The sequence below is a fragment of the Megascapheus bottae genome, chromosome 3 (genome assembly GCF_031878675.1).
Source record: "Megascapheus bottae isolate mThoBot1 chromosome 3, mThoBot2.hap1, whole genome shotgun sequence".
Lineage (NCBI taxonomy): Eukaryota > Metazoa > Chordata > Mammalia > Rodentia > Geomyidae > Megascapheus > Megascapheus bottae.
Window position 1 is genome coordinate 56,305,912 of NC_143511.1, and position 17,431 is coordinate 56,323,342.

Consider the following 17,431-nt stretch of genomic DNA (forward strand, 5'->3'; position numbering starts at 1 on the left):
TATGAGCATTAATTTTCCTACTCAAAAACATCTTCTGCCCTATAATGAAGTAAAGGCTTTTTGATGAAGAAATGTGTCAGATACAATTAACATGTACTGGACAATAGACAATAGTATGGTAAGCAGCACAATCAAAAATGCAGGTACATCAATATTATCTACCTGTCTATCTGTCTATCTATCTATCTATCTATCTATCTATCTATCTATCCATCTATCATCTATCTTTCTATTTATCTATCTATCAACTTTCTTTCTTTCTTCCCTCCCTCCCTCCCTCCCTCGCCCCCTTTCGCTCCCTCATTTATTGATTTTGATGACATTGAGTTTTAAACGCAGGAATAAGAAACCAGCACTCTTATCACTAAACTATGACCCCAGTCCTGATTTCTACTAGTTATTTTTGAGATAGGGTGTCCTTTTTGTTTGACCAGGTATGCACTTGGGTGCAATTCGCCCATTTTAGGCTTCTAAGAGCTAGGAAAATTTGTGAATGTCACCTCATTCAGTTCATTTGGAGAATGAATCTCCTGACATTCCTCTTTCTCCTCCCCGACCCAGGGCTGACCTTGATCCTGATTCGGACAATCTTAGCCTTCCAATTAGCTAGAATAACACATAAGATACTGGCATATGGCTAAAAATGTTATCTACATTATAAATATATATGTCAGCCTAGAAGCTGAAGCTTTGTTTTCATAGCATGTTTCACTATTTCTGTATAAGCACTATTCCACAGTTGCTCCCTAATTTTTGTGATATGAATCAAGTTTGGTCTGGTTAAATCCAACGTGACCAAATCTTTGCTGCATCATGTGATTCTGTACAACCTGCATGTTTGTGTTCAATAGATGGTCAAATGACTTCTCATCAGTATGGATGTTTCCGAATCACAAGAGCCAACTTAAAATGATATGAAGGCAAAATGCTATGTAAGACATTTAAGTCATTTAAAATAGAGGCCTCTTTAATTTGACAGATGTTTAGAAATATAGATATTCCTCTGCCTCAAATACTACATTTTATCATTCTCGTCTATAGAAATCAAGATATATGTCCTGTGGACATGCTGCCATTTGGGATATCTCCCTATGCTGGAGGAGATAATATTATAATAGCAAGTGAAACACATCAGAGATCAAACACCTCAGTGCAGATGAAATAAAAAATATCAGTAATTTTCAGGTTAGGTATATAGCTCATTAATTTAGAGCTTGATTAGTATGCACAGGCCTTAACTTCCATTCCTTAAACATCAAAAAAGCCAAAATTTTATACCAGGGTAAGCAGGGCAGTCAGATACTTCTGCCTTCTTAATTTGACAACTGAATGGAAATTCATGAGTGCATATGCTTTTCTTAATGGGAATGAGGGAAGACAAATATTTGTAGATAACAATCTTCATTTTACCCTGGATATCATAAAAAGGAACCGCATGTATATCTTGCTTCAATGGGAAACACTAGTGTAATTGGTATTTATTACATAGTGAATAACAAGATCATTATTAAGGATTCTGACTCTTAACAAAGAATAGATTTTAAAATACATCAAGTGTGGTGTGGGTAAGAAAGAGAAGTAAATGCTGTAGAGTCTCTGTCACTCTGAAAGCAAATATCCTTATTACAAGTTAATAAATTTTCAATAATGAAAATTAGTGTCTGACCCTGAATGCTGAAAGGCACTTTTTGACAGTATCTTTAACATATTTGCCCTATGACATGAAATTAAAACCAATAAAATATGCCTCCATGTAATATTTTGAGAAACTTCATTACTCTTATCTTAGTAATGCTCAGAGATTATCAATAAACTACCGGTGGCATTCCTAGTTTCATCTTTGCCCTCCACATGATACCCTTACAAACAAGCTTTATTTCAGTGCCTAATGAAGATTCAATGGTGACTTTCCAAAGGTTTAGGAAATCTAAATCTTAGAGTTGTAGAGGTACAATGTTTCCATAGAGCCCAGTTGCACAAAATGGATTGGGAGTCTGCTATGGTCTTACATCTCCTTGACAGTCAATTTTGTGCCTTATTCGCAAATGTAGCACTTTGTGTGAAGCCGTTTGCCATAGATGTTACAAATCCTAATGAAGTGCTTTACCTCCTGCCAGATTTCAGTGGGGAGGGATTTCAACTGCGTTTCCATTTATACATGCCTGCTTTTTACCCTCAGTGCACAATGAAATCTTACTGAATAATGTACTTGGTTCTCTATTTCCGTTCTCTGGGATGTATGTTGAAAGACAGAAAATAGATTGGTGTTACGAATGCAAAGAGAGAAAAGCAATTAAGGCAAAAAAATGGATAGGCTTTGCCTAATGTAGATGTATTGTTATAAATAAGAGATGTGTATAAGTCTGTGACGGGATTCCCTTCGCCAAGCCATTGCGTCTAGCTTTGTAGCAATAGGTGTGGCAGCTAGGATTCTATTTTCTTTTCTCTCAGCACCTGCTACACCTCTAAAATAATTCATTCAGTCTTACAGCTTTTTTACTTTAGAGGTCTTGTTCTGTATTCTGAAAATCAAGTTTTAGCCCAATGCTATTGAAGCTCAAGCAGAAAGATGTCAAAAGATAAAGGAAATAAATGAAGATATATATGCACCAATAAAAATCTCAAAGAAAAATCACAGAGGACTTATAAGCCATACTTGTCCTGTTTTCAGGTGACTCAAAAGTGGCTCATTAAAATAATTATAACTTTCAGTCTGATGATAATGGACAAAGAATTTCAACACAGTGCACAGGCACCAAAAGCACTAGCAATTCTATTTTGAAAATTAAAATATATGGAATTTTGATTGATCATGAGCCTGGTTTTGAATTAAAATTAAATTTTGCTAATGGATTTGTAACTCTTTTATCATCTAGTGACGAGAATTTTCAAAATTATGACATACTCATAAACCATGATATTTCCTTTTCTAAGGAAATACCATGATCACTCTCTAAATTTCTGAAAAAGTATGTATATATATATGTGTGTGTGTATATACATATATGTATATATATATTTCTTTGCCAAAAATGTGATCAAAGTGAAAAGAGAAAAGGGCTGAGTATAGATTTCAAAGAAATGATATAGGCTTGATCTTCAAACAGACTCATATTACTAGCCCTTTAAGGGTGCTTTACTCCAGATTCATTCATATACCCTGATAGATTGCTTCCTATTTCTGCCAATGTCATTGGACCGAGGATGAAGATATGGTCTAGAAAATATGAAACTTCTCATAGTTCTCAGTGTTTGCCACTGAAGAAATAATCATTCAGGGTCATATATTTGGCCACTGGGTTCCAGCATTAAGATTATAATCTCACAATTTAACCCCTTTCTGGCTGCCTGAAATCCTTGCTTCAAGAATCTGAAGTCAAGAAACAAAGGAATTAAAACACTAACAGCTCAGAACTATTCATACACTATTTGTTTGATGTATTATATTAATGATATATATTTTTCACAAATAAGAATTATCTTTAAGAAGTATTGGGAACCAAGAAGTTACACTGAGCCTGCATAATTGGTAGCCAGGACATCTTGGAGAGAGGTGGGAGGAGGTAGTCATAATATTCAGTTGACTGTCTGGTCAGTCACTCTCACACATACTCCTGAGATAAGCCAAACTCCAAGACTTCCTCACTATGCCTGACACACACAAATAAAAGCATGTTTCACTGGCACTTCCCTGGTTCTATGTCTCAACTCTGCTCTGATATTTTCTTTTCTATCCTATCTTCTTTTGTCCTGTTTTGGGAACATTTTGTATTTTGCTTTATGAAGTAAAATGTATATTCTTATAGTGCTCTAGGAAGGCATTATTCAGCCGGGGACTGTGCAGTAATATATAAAGTACGTCAAAGACAGTTACAATTTATTAGACTTGAAATTCTAAGACTTCTGACTATATTAATGACTAGTGACTTTAAAAATTGAAAAATGGACTTTAAAAGTTTTGGAACTCTGAGTGACCACAATTAGAAAGGGTGTAAGAAGCTGGGTGCAGTGGCTCATGCCTATAATCCTAACTACTTGGGAGGCTGATATCTGAGGATCAAGGTTCAAAGCCAGCCTGGCACAAAATGACCTGAGACTCTTATCTCCAGTAAACCTCTAGAAAATGGGAAGTGGGGCTTGGCTCAAGAGTAGGGCAGTAGCCTTGAGCTGAAGAGATCAGGGACAGTGCTCAAGCCACAAATAAAAGGAATAAAGAAAGGGTGTAAGAAATACTGTTATGGAGGAGTTGGCAGAAAAGATGAAGCAAGGGTTCTGTGTGGGATTTCGGTAAGTAGTTATTTGTCTCATCATTCCTGCATTGTACTCTCCTCTCTCTACCTATTTCTTACATATGGATATCAGAAAATTTCTACATTTTGCTAGTGGATAATCCCAGTGATTGATTGACAGAAGACAGCTTCCAATCTGAGGTTGTGTGTCATAACAAAAATTAGGGGTGGAGGGGAAACTTTACATATATACAACCCACATCCTTAATCATTTATTTATTTAGACATTGTATCGATCAAATTGGAAAGCGAATAATAGCTGGATGGAATGTCCTCAGTTGTGGATGTGAGTACTTTAAGGTGTAGACCTGTGACTCTGTAAGAACACAGGCTTGACGATTTCCTTCTCTGCATCCATCAAGGACAAAAGATTATAGATAAGTCTGACACAGGTGTCTTGGCCTCTGGAACTTAACTTCTACAAAGTGGAAATTTCTGAGACGTGCAGTGGTGATAATGATGTCCTACATAAGTGTATCTAGCCTGACTTCCCTATGTTTTTATGTTTTCAGTGAGACATGTTAAACTTATGAGTCTTTGTGTATATGTGTAAGGGTGTGTGTGTGTGTGTGTGTGTGTGTGTGTGTGTGTGAAAAAGAGAGAATACATGTTTATATATAAACTTCAAATACATTCAGAATACTATAACTGTACCTATATACTATTTCAAGGCAAAATTATTCTCAAAAATTTAAAATACTGTCCTCATTAAAAAAAAGTTCATGGCCATATTACCTTTTTGTAAATATTCAAACCAAAAAATGTCACAGAGACTCAGAAGAAAGAGAAAATTGCTTCATGAAGAAACAACAATCAGCCAAAAGTAATCATAATTACTTAAGATTACAGATTAACTCTATGCAGTAACAATAATTTTGGCAGTAATCATGACACAAAAGAGAAAGAAATTCTGTTATTTGCATGTAGTCAACAGCTCCAGCTTTTTTCTTTGGAAGGTAAAACTTCATGCAAAGATTTCTTTGTGTATATGTGAATATGTGCGCACACACACACACACGTGTGTGTGTGTGTGTGTGTGTGTGTGTGTGTGTTTCTTGGTGCTTAAACTCAGGGTCTGGTCATTGTCCCTTTGCTTCTTTTGCTCAAGTCTGGTACTCTACCACTTGAGCCACAGTTCCAATTCTGACTTTCTTTTTGGTAGTTTATTGGAGGCAATAGTTTCATAGGGTTGTCACTGTATCACTGTACTCAGATCTCAGTCTTCTGAGTAGCTATGATTACCAGTGTGAGCTACAGGCATGAACTACCAGTGTCTAGCCAAGATTTATTTTACTAATAAAACTGATATATTCTTTATGTTCATAAGAACAAAAACAAAAGAAAAACAAGATTTCATATATAGAAATTTAATAAAAGAATTTTTCTTTAAAAAAGTCATTGTAATTCTATTTTAAAATAATATTTTGGGTAATCATAATCATATATTATTTAAGGTTTTTAACTGTTTCTAGGACCACCTATAACAATATCCATAATTGTTCACATTTAAAGAACAAACCATATAATTGAGTCTCTATGGTTATGAGAAATAATGTAAACAAATTTTTATTTAGTTTTTTAATTTTTTAAATTAACATAGGTTTCATTAAACTCTTATGTCTGACTACTTACAGATAATTAAATAATCTTTTAAAATAAAGTCAATACAATGTCTTGTTTTTCTAGTTTCTCTTTCTTTCAGACTATTTCTGTGTCCCTCCTACCACCTCTTCTCCCCTTTTATTTTGTTCATGCTGGGACTTGAAATCATGACCCGAGCGCTGTCCCTGAGCTTTATTGCTCAATGCTAGTTAGTATTCTATCACTTTGTACCAGTGTCACTCTTGGTTTTCTGGTGGATAATTGGAGATAAGAGCCTTACAGACATTCCTTCCTGGGATGGCTTCTTCAGATCACAGCTTCCTGAGTAGTTAGGATTACAGGCATGAGGCTCGAGCACCTAATTTCTTTCCCCCTTTGTTACATTGAGGTCTACAGAAAATTCAGTGGAGGAAGAAGCAGAGGATCCATTTAGACCCCAAGTTACCAATGACTGCTACCAAAATGGAGAACAAGAAATTTTTATAATTAACAGCAGCTGACAAGACAAAAGCTCTCAAATTTTGGATGGGACAGATTCCATTATTTCAGAAACTGAAATATTCCCATTGTTTCTCTATGCTTCCTTTTTTGACCTTATTTGTGCCTACCCTACTTGAGCATATGACTCACTGCATCAGATGAAGTATTTTTCTCATGCAGTATTTGACACTTCATACCTTTTGTTCACAAAATGCTCAGAAAAGCTCAGAGTGTTTGAATAGTTTCATTTCAAATATGTAGCTATTGAATACTGGTCTGCATTATGTTCCCCTAGATGGCTATGTTGAAACCCTAATATTTCAGCACTTCAGCATATGACTGAGAGATGGGTGTGGAAAGTACAATGAAGATGTCTTGGGTTGAAGTCTAATTCAGTCTGAATGACAACCTAAAGCAAAGATATTTGGGCTGGACACCATGACTCATGCTCGGAATAGAGGAATAGGAAGGAGCTACTTGTAATGCAGATTTTGAGAGGATTGTAGCTGGTGGTGAGCACTACTATTATCAGCTTCATGAGGCCCTAAATAGAATTGCAAGCCAAGGCCAGATTTTGACAATAAAGCAAGACTCTCTGTAAAAGCAGTTAAAAGTAAGTCACTCACCTCACGTGTAAGTGCAAGACTTTAATTTCAAATTTTAGGTCCACCAAGAGAATGTAAACGGGCACACAGGAGTTCCTACATCAAGACACAAAGCAAAAAGAAAGAATTCCCAAGTCAAAGATGTAGACCTGGTAGAAACATCTCAGATGAAGAGCAATGTTCACAGTTCCATCTCTGCTCCAAGTACATTCCTTTTGGTATTGCATTATGGTAGTTCATATAAAAAGAAGTCATAATATATTCAAGTTACTATAACATTTCATGAACAATGAACCATTTGATTTATTCTCAAAGGAGATCAGGGCATATCCTTCATATAAGTTTATAGGTCAAATTTGAGTTAGGTAAAAGAGTAGAACAGTGTTGTACCAGTCATTCCTGTATAGACTATAGCTCACTGTCTCCTTTTTGTGGCCTCTGTCCACAGCATATGTATATGTAAATCTCTAATCTCTAGCAAGTATCTACAGATAGTTATATTTACATCTGCATCAACTTGTTGTTTTAGTTCACTAGACTATAGAAGGCAGAAGCAGTATTATTTTCTTCATGATTTGTGCTATAAACCTTTCTCTGCCAGTTTTCAATCCCAATGCCAGCCTCAAAGCAGTTGGTCAATCCAGAGTTCAAACTGAGAAATGATTACAAACTGGTAAAAAAAAATATTATGGATCATGGGGCTTAAACTCTGGGCCTGGACACTGTCCCTGAGCTCTTCAGCTCAAGGCTACCGCCCTACCCCTGGAACCACAGCCCCACTTCCAATTTTCTAAGATTAATTGGAGATAAGAGTCTCCTGGTCTTAGGTGCCCCAGCTGGCTTTGAACTGTGATCCTCAAATCTCAGGTTCCTAAGTAGCTAGGATTACAGGCATGAGCCACTGTGCCTGGCAGAACAAGTAATTATTTTATTATTACTAATCTTCATGATATATGAAAACCTCAGCTCTATTGTCACCTTTTTTTTTCAATAGTTTTGGGGGGGCTTATGAGAAATTTGCTGAGTCTAACCCATTTTTTTCAGAGGTCAGTATTTTCAGAAACATGAGTTACTTTCAAGGAGTACTTAATCTCATCATGAGGAAGAAAGAAGTAAAAGTAGTTTTTTATGTCTATTAAAAATTTCAACAGGAAATTATAAATATTTCAGACTTTTTATGCAGTTGTTACATAATCTTACATGTTACTACTTTGAATACACAATCAAAATAATGAAGGTGAAACCTTCTATTAAAAATAATATATTCTGCAGAAAAAGAAACAACTGCAACTGACTACATAAACAGAATGTCCTAATGAAATTAAAGTTGTGAGATTAATTGCTCTCTTATATTCATTTTTAATGAATGAGTAACAATTGACTTGACAGGCTAATTATTGTAGCATCCCGGGTCCACAGTATGTAATAAAAGTTATAATGTACCAGTCAATCACAGTCTTTCACCTCAGTTATTTTGCTTGAAATCCTCAACTTCTTGGTTTGTCATGTTAACTGGATGACATATGGAAATTACAAAGGTGTTATCCTCCAGAGAGAACAGAAGCATGAAATATTCTGCACCTATGCTGACTTCAATTGATGTAAAAGTGGCTTTAGGTACCTTGAGCATGTGTTCTTTCCAATTCTGTAGCAATTATTTTAACTCCATGAAGCATATTAAAATGGAAATTTTGATGAAAAGAATTACATTGTAATGCATTCCTCTTGTATAGGCCAGATTCTGGGAGGATAAAGGGAGATTAAATAAAATTTACATGAAGAATGTTTCGAAATATATTATGATTCATACATCTCTTTGTTGATGTTTCTGGATTGTCAATATAAAATTTAAGCAGTCTTATTCATTACCATATAAAAATAGAGAAGGATATTTTCCAGGGAATGTTCTTCTGTATAAGTGCTTAAATATAACAATTTGCCACCTGAACATGTATGAGTTTTCATTCATTTGCAGCCCCACCTCTGACTTACTTGTCCAGACATGTTTCTACAGCACATGTTACTGAGAGTTTCTGCTGTCGGCACACAGACAGTAAGACTACAAGGAAAGGAAGGAAATGGAAAAAATCGTTCTGGCAGCCTTGCATCTGTGAAAATGGGAACTGAAAATTCTCTGCAGTGATACACTGTGAATAATAACTCAAGAAAGATTTCCAAGACATTAGCGGGTGTTACTGCATGACAATATTGACTTTTTCCTATCAGCTGCTATTGTATAGTATGGATTGGAAATGAACATTAGGGATATTTTCTGATTCAAGGTACTTTTCAAAGTAAATTATGCTATAAGGAAAATGAACTTGAGATTTGTTATCTAATACTCATATATACTTAAATATGTATACACACCTATATACTATGTATGATTGTGTGTGCATATGAAAAAAATTATCAAGTTAATGATTCCTAAAGTTTCTTTCCAGGTCAAATTTTCTGATATATTATTTGAAAATATAAGCACTATTTACATTTTCTGAACAATCAATACAATCAATATTGTTATTTGAAAATATAAGCACTACTTATATCTTCTGAATAGTCAGTACTAACAATATTATCAATATTAACAATATTATCCTTTAAGGCGTAAAACCATTGCTAATAATACAAAGACGGGAAGGAAACTCTTATTATCCTAGGTCCACAAAAGACTCAGATTTGAAAGGAAGTGTGGCTTAAGTAGTAGAGCACCAGCTGAATGAGAGTTCAAGGCTCTTATTTAAAGTCCCAGTATCAGTAACTGGTAATATCGTAGTTTTGTTGTGTTTTTTTTCTTTTTACAAATATTTGTATTGTCTTTGGTATTTTTTCCTAAGTTGTTCACATTTCTTTATATATTGGTAGTGTTTTCTTCTCACTAAGAGATGGGAACTGTAAGTTATCAGATAATAACTACAGATCCTATAGCTGCTTGAATATTTTCATCGGGAGGGAAAAGAGGTTCAACAGGGAATGCATTTATCCGCTCAGATGACTAGGGAACATAACCAAGTCTGTTCATGAATAGGAAATGTGAAAAAACCAACAACTCTAATGAATCACTAAATGATACAATATGGCCCAGTTTTAAATATATGAAAATATGAACAAAATCACTTAAAATTAGATAAATAGCTTCCATTAGCCTTTTTGTTCTCAGTTTGACACATCTAAAACACATCCTCAGTCTATAAGGAATTAAGTAATGTGACTTTTGATACCTATTCTATCATGTCTACTCTTAAAATTTCAGCAACAAAACAAGAAAATAAGAAAAATTTAGGTCTATTTGAGGATACCACATAAGATATTATTTTTTCAAATAAAGACAATTTCTAACAGAAAAAATAATGTGATGATTCTTTTTCTGAAAATAAGACTTCGTAACTAGATATTTCCATTCAACATAGTAATCTAAATTGATAAAACCCTTTCTTTCTGACTTACCTATGCATCTGCTTTCACTAATATAGATTATTTTTGTTGTTTAATTTCCCTCAAGATCCATTATTTTATACCTTCCATTCAGTCTCTCAAGCCAATCATTTTTAGACACATTTCAAACTGACACATCTTGGAGTGAACTATGTGTATAAATATGTGTATAAGTTAACATCTCTTCTGAATTTCTACTTATATGCACTACTATAAATTCTACCTATTGCTTTTTTGGTTAACATCAGCTCATCTTTGATAATATTTTCCATTGAGACATCTATTCATAGTGTAGCTGAAGCAATCAATAAAGTTATAAGGGTAACGTCCAATACATGTATGGAATTACTGGTGTTAAAATTCTGTTTAAATCTGAATGTCTTTAAGGGGATAGTTTAAAGCTATTTCATGAACATAAGTAAATTAAATTTTTGAACATAACCTACAGGCTTATTCATTTAGATTCTGTGAGTTTTGCTTCCCTGATAAACAGAAAGAAACTAACTCACAGAGTGAGCTTCTAAAAATCTGAGCTATAGTTTAATCAAAATTTTACCACATAGTGACATATGAAGCAGGGTGACTTGATAAAGCTGAGAGGGCTTCCAGTGTCAAACCCACACTATAGATAATTGTTACCTTTGTTAACATATATATATATATATTTATATATATAGTAGATACAGGGCTGTTAACTGTACTTTCTTTCCTCATTTTAGTGGGTAGTATCTAAATCATACTGACTGTATGTGAACCTCATTGTATCTATTGTAAGCTTTTGATCTAGTGATAGAAAAGGTTACATCTTCATTAAAGTTTCCTCTTGGTGCTGTCATTTCTACCCATGTAGATTTGATTAGATGGGGAAAAATTTAGCATCCCAAAACAGCAGATCAAAGACTAACCATGGATATTTTTCGCTCAAATATTTACACAATATCCTAAGTATGAAGCAAACAAAAAAACTCAAACATGCCAACTTGTTGCAAAGCATTGTAAAGTAAGGTTTTTGGCTTTTTCTTCTCCCACTATGGATAAATTACATTGACAAATTTCTCTTTTTCATCCATTATTTTTAGGAGATGGAGATTAACTCACTTCTTTTTCCTTTGTATTTTCTTTTCAACTTTAAAATTTTGTCTTATCCCCTCTAATACTGCATATTTTCAAAATAATGTAGGCTATTTTATTTTTGTCTTTTTTAAATCTTTTTGGCTCTTCTATTTTGATGAGTAATAAGCCAGTTCTCAATATTCAATTATAAAATAAGCTACTGGTCCTGTGCTCTTTGAGAGGAATATAAGAGAACTGTGATTTGAATCAGACTATATGAAACACAATTATGAGTGTTACAAATGTGTTAACATGCAACACTAACAAAATCTGATATGCATATCCTGTTATGAGAATGAAAGCAAGAGAATAGTTGACGATGATCAAAATAAGATTGACATTGAGTGCTGAATAGCCATATAATAGATAGATATTAAATGGTTCAATTTTGTTGGAAAACACAGAAAGCAAGATTAATAAAGTCTGAAAATTGTTTAATTCTGTGAAAAATTTAATGCTTTAAAAACAGAGTATGTTGGGCCAGGAGTTTGGCCTAGTGGTAGAGTGCTTGCCTAGCATGCATGAATAACGGGGTTCGATTCCTCGGTACCACATACATAGAAAAACGCCGGAAGTGGTGCTGAGACTCAAATGGTTGAAAGTCCAAGGACAGTGCTCAGACCCTGAGCCCAAGCCCAAGCCCAAGCAAAAAAAAAGAAGAGTATGTAACTAGACAGGAAGCTCAATGTACTTAGCGATTTCTTTATAAGTAGAAAAACTCTAAAACTGGGTCATTGGGGTAAAATATCTCATGAGCAGTTCACTTATTTTCATACTTTGGTATATAATTCATATGTGAGATAGAACTGCATAACTTAATCATAATTGTACATAATTGATAACTAAAAAACTAGAGAATCATATCAAAATATGATAAAGGAGAGGAAAGTAGACCAAATAGTTGCATAGAATGAATATATGTCCATTTTCTTCAGTCCATTTCCATTAAAATAGATTTAATACCCTTTGCATTAAATATAGTTTCATAGAAGAGTCTAATTTGATTAATGTACATCATGATTTAGTATTTAACCTAAAAAGTGTCAATAGACAGGTTAGTATTCTTTTTTTAAATTTTTTTCTATGCTATTTATTTATTTACTTATTTTTCATATATTTTTATTGTAATTAATTAAAGGGTTACATTATATTCACCAGATAGAAGGTACATGACTTCACAAATATTGATACCCTTTCTCATGTCATGGTCCCCATTTCCCTCTCCCCTTTCCCCAGCACAACTTGATTTCCTTCCTTCCCTCTCCTATTTCAAATAACCAATTAAGCATATATAAAATATATCAGATAACAAGGTGAAATATTATAACAATATGAGATAACCAAGGGATAGCAAAAGAGATGAGAGATAACATAGTGTATTAAGGACATCACTCATTATATGGCTTTTGTTTCTATATCTTGGAGGTCAGGATAGTCAGGTTAGTTTCCTAAGAGACATTATAATAAGAAAAATTAAAAGTAATGGTTTGTTTTTGAAAATCAATTTCATTCCATTCTTTCAATCTGTACACAGAACCATCTTTGCTATCATAAATATCAAAGTATATCATATACATACATGTGATATCACTATGCCATATATATTATGTTATATACATCTTATATCTTTACAGAGATACGTATTCTCTATGTCTGCATCATGTATCTGTAATTGTCAGCAGCAGCAGTAGCAGCATCTGTCATCATTTATCATCCACCTATCCATTGTCCATGTGTTCATCTAAAACTCAGGCAGCTTATACTTTTAATCTAAGACACTATGATGCATGCTCAAGTAACGTTCTCATTGTTTTGTACATTCACAGGGAGAATGTACAAGCCAATAACGAGGAAATAAATTATATTGCCAAACAAGACTGAATGAACTTGGTAGCCTGAATAACAGATCCCAGATATGTTTACATGATAATTAAGATGTTTTCAAGTGGTGAAACCTTAGCAGATGTTTTAAAATTAAAAATTTGAGATAAGAGGGTAAATTCTATAGTGGGGCATGGTGGCTCAAGCCTGTAATCCTAGCTACTCCGGAGGCTGAGATCTGAGGATCAAAGTTCAAAGCCAGCCCTGGTACAAAAGGATCTGAGACTCTTATCTCCAGTTAACCTCTAGAAAACAGGAAGTGGGGTTTGACTTAAGGGTATTGTAGCCTTTAGCTGAAGAGCTCAGGGACAATGCACAGACCGAGTTCAAGCCCCATGACCACCAAAAAAATCAGAGAGAGAGCAAATCCTATAGTATTCAGATGGGCCCAATATCCTTATGAAGAATATGTGAATACCAAATAAGAAGAACTAACAACAAATATCATGTAACCCATCTATTAATTTCAATAAAAAATATAAGAAAAAAAAGAACAAGTGATTTTAAGTCAGTGACTAAATCAGACATGCTCTAGATTGTAGGAAAGCAAAGGGATCGGTTCTGCCCAGAATGTTTTCTCCTATGCCTCCCATTTTACAGCTCTGGTTTTCCATTCATTTTAAATAATATATTTTCTTGTTCTCAGCCATGAAGATTGTGGCAGTTTGTTGTAGAATCACTTAGAAACCAAGAATTCTCTTGCAATTATTAAGAGATTGCTATTTATATTGAGAAAAATTAACAATTTCTGTTGCTGATATGAAAAACCACCTATGGTACTTTAAGCGATAAGATCAGAAATGGTTGAATATAATTGAATTTTTTTCTATTAAGATTTCACAAATCCACACTAATTTTTCTATGATTCATTAAAAATGTTGCTGGTCAAAATAAAGAACTAAATAGGAAGGGTTCTGAAATTTCCAATGCTTCTGCACATTACAGATACGTTCTACATCACTAACACTTTGATTTTTTTCCCCAAGGATAGGCCATTGTATCATAGGAAAAATTGTCCCCTCTAACTTCCACTTGATCATTTCAATAATCCTTACAGTATAGAAAGTGGATGATCCTGACATACCCCATGATTTCCTATTAAGAGCTTTGTTGCCGGGCAAGGGTAGCTCGTGCCTGGCTCAGAGTTAGCCCCAGCAATACTCTGTGAGCTCTTGTCTGCAATTAACCACAAAATGATAGACCACTAACCTTGAGCAGAAAAACTCAGTGACAGTGTCTATTCTCTGAGTTCAAGTCCCATGAACAAATAAAAAGGAAAACTTAGAGAGAGAGAGAGAGAGAGAGAGAAAAAGAGAGAGAGAGAGAGAGAGAGACAGAGACAGAGAGAGACAGAGACAGAGAGACAGAGACAGACAGACAGGGAGAAGAAAGGAGAGAGAGATAGTGGAGGGAGAGAGAGAGGAGGGAGGGAGGAAGGAAGGACGAGAGAGAAGGGAAGAAAGAAAGAAAGAAAGAAAGAAAGAAAGAAAGAAAGAAAGAAAGAAAGAAAGAAAGAAAGAAGGAAGGAAGGAAACAAAGAACATTTTTCTTAGGAATTTGAGGAAAAAATTGAAGTAAAGCACAAGATGGATAGAATTAGAATTTCTCTAGCTGCTGAACTCTGTTGGCTCTTATGTTTACCTAATGGTCACATGATATTCTAAACACGTGTATCACAAATTATCTATAAAAGTTTCAGGTATTTCTTATTCAATAAACATTGTTGTACAAATTAATCCAGGTGTCTTTGTGGAAGGTTAGTGAAAGTTAAATTCTACTATGTACTGTTGTGTTTGAAAAATGTTTCTCTTTCTTCAAGAAATCAAAATAATGATTTATTCTTTCAAGTAATGTTTGAAAAATGTCGGATGTCTTTTTGTTATGATGGTCTTTTCTTACGATTGATTTTCTTTCAATCCATTAAACTTAATATAATAAATATAACCAGGGAACAGATGGTCATAAAGATTCCATCCTGATTCCAATAACTTAAAAGTTGAGATATCTCCTTAATGGAGATTTTTGGTCTTTCAAAATCTACTAGTTATTTGAATTAGGGTTGGCTTTCTCTGTACCAGAAATGTGGCTAGTTCACCTAATAACGAGATTTTGAAGAGTAACCATTTTGATAGATCCAACTTAATTCAAAATGGTATTCATCAACCTGCTTTTTTCTTAGTGTTATCAAAAATCCAATCTTAAAAATAATTCCCAGGCTTTAACTACTTAAATTAATAAATACTTATAAATCCCTCTGGGATTGACTCTTAGCTTTACTATTAAAATTCTCCTTTCAAGCTCTGTATATTTGAGTCTTGATGACTACTCTGTCAATACAAAGAGTTGATTTTCCATGGATGAACTATATGGATTCTTTCTATAAAAGAATGCTTCACAAGTATAATGAGATCAGAGTTCTCCAACAGGTCTCACTCTCAGATACACTATATTCTAATTTCCCTGAAGGCTGGCACTGAATTAGTTCTCATGCCAACTTTGAAATTTACAAACAAAAATTTTAAAAATCCATAAATGTGACTGACTTTCAATTCTGCAATCCACATAATTAAACTCTGTGCTTGCGTTTTTGTGATCTTAGCCTTAAGGCTCTAAAAGAGTAGAATTTCTGTTTGCATAGTTACAAAAAGGCCACGAGTTTCTATCTGTGCCCTACAGCAAGAATTTGAGATTTGAGTTTCTTATACTTTTGCCTTAAAACTATCTAGCACGGTCAGAAACATCATTCCTCCTCCTTGCCTGCAGAATTATTTGACCGTTCTTCACTTTGTATGTCAGCAGTTAGTCAGTTAAGTCAGCAGAGCTTTGCTCTTGTTGGACACATGGTTCAAAGTCACCACAGGGGAATATTTAATTAGCTATTTCACTGCTGATTACCTTGGGGCAGTTACTTCCCAGTTGTGAAATATTAATGGGAATCTCAATGTCATTTCATGCATTCAAAAGCCATAACCTAAATCAAGTATTCCATATTAGCTGAGGATGTGTTATCTATAAACAATTGTGAATTTCTTCATCAGCTCTGAATATATGCGCAGTATATATTTACTCTAGATTACTTAAATTTTAATTATCTAGGATAAAAGGAATCCCAGAGGCTTTGGGAAGAATAAGTACCGGCAGAGTACTTGACACACACTAGTCACCTCTTTATCATGTGGATATTAAAATTATGTGATGAGAACAATTTCCCCTTCTTGGAAAATTCTTCTTAAATATTAGATATCTAGATGTGCTTTGCCTGGTTTGAGACATTTTACCCTACATTACCTAATGGGAAAGTGTGACATTATGATTTACAATACTATTAAGATTATCTGAAAGGGAAAAGCAGTTTTCCATGGAATCTAGGATAAAGATATGAAGGGAAATCCATGCTTTGGTCAGCAATAGATTGCCAAAGGAATTCTGAGAGTGAACATGGGAAATTTTTAATATAATTCTTAATACTTAGATTCATTCTCCACTTTAAAGTGGCCAGAACTGTTATTTCCATTATTATTTTACATAAAACAACCATCATATAAAACTGAACCTCTTAACATGCCAGGTCTACAATAAATATCCTAGAAGTATTGCATACTTTATTCTTTTAATTGTTATGACATCACATAAATATAATTATATATTTCATATAATGATTTATTTATAATGTAATTACAGTGCATGAAAAGGAGGAATTCAAGTCATATGTTCTGATTTAAACTAAATAAAACATTTATGCTGTTTGGCTACATCTACAATGAATAAAAATGAATCTTCATAACCATGGATGATGAATGTTTTCTCATATGCTTTTCTGCCATTTTAATCTCTTCTTTGATAAGTCTCTCTTTAGTTCCCTTGCCCATTTAGTGAATGGTTTGTTGGGTTTGGAGGGGATTAGTTTCTTGAGTTCCCTGGAGATACTGGATATTAAGCATTTGTCTGATGTATTATTGGTAAGTATACAGCCAACAGTTGGTTGGCTGTCTCTCTACTTTTGTGTCTATGCTTTTAACTGTGCAG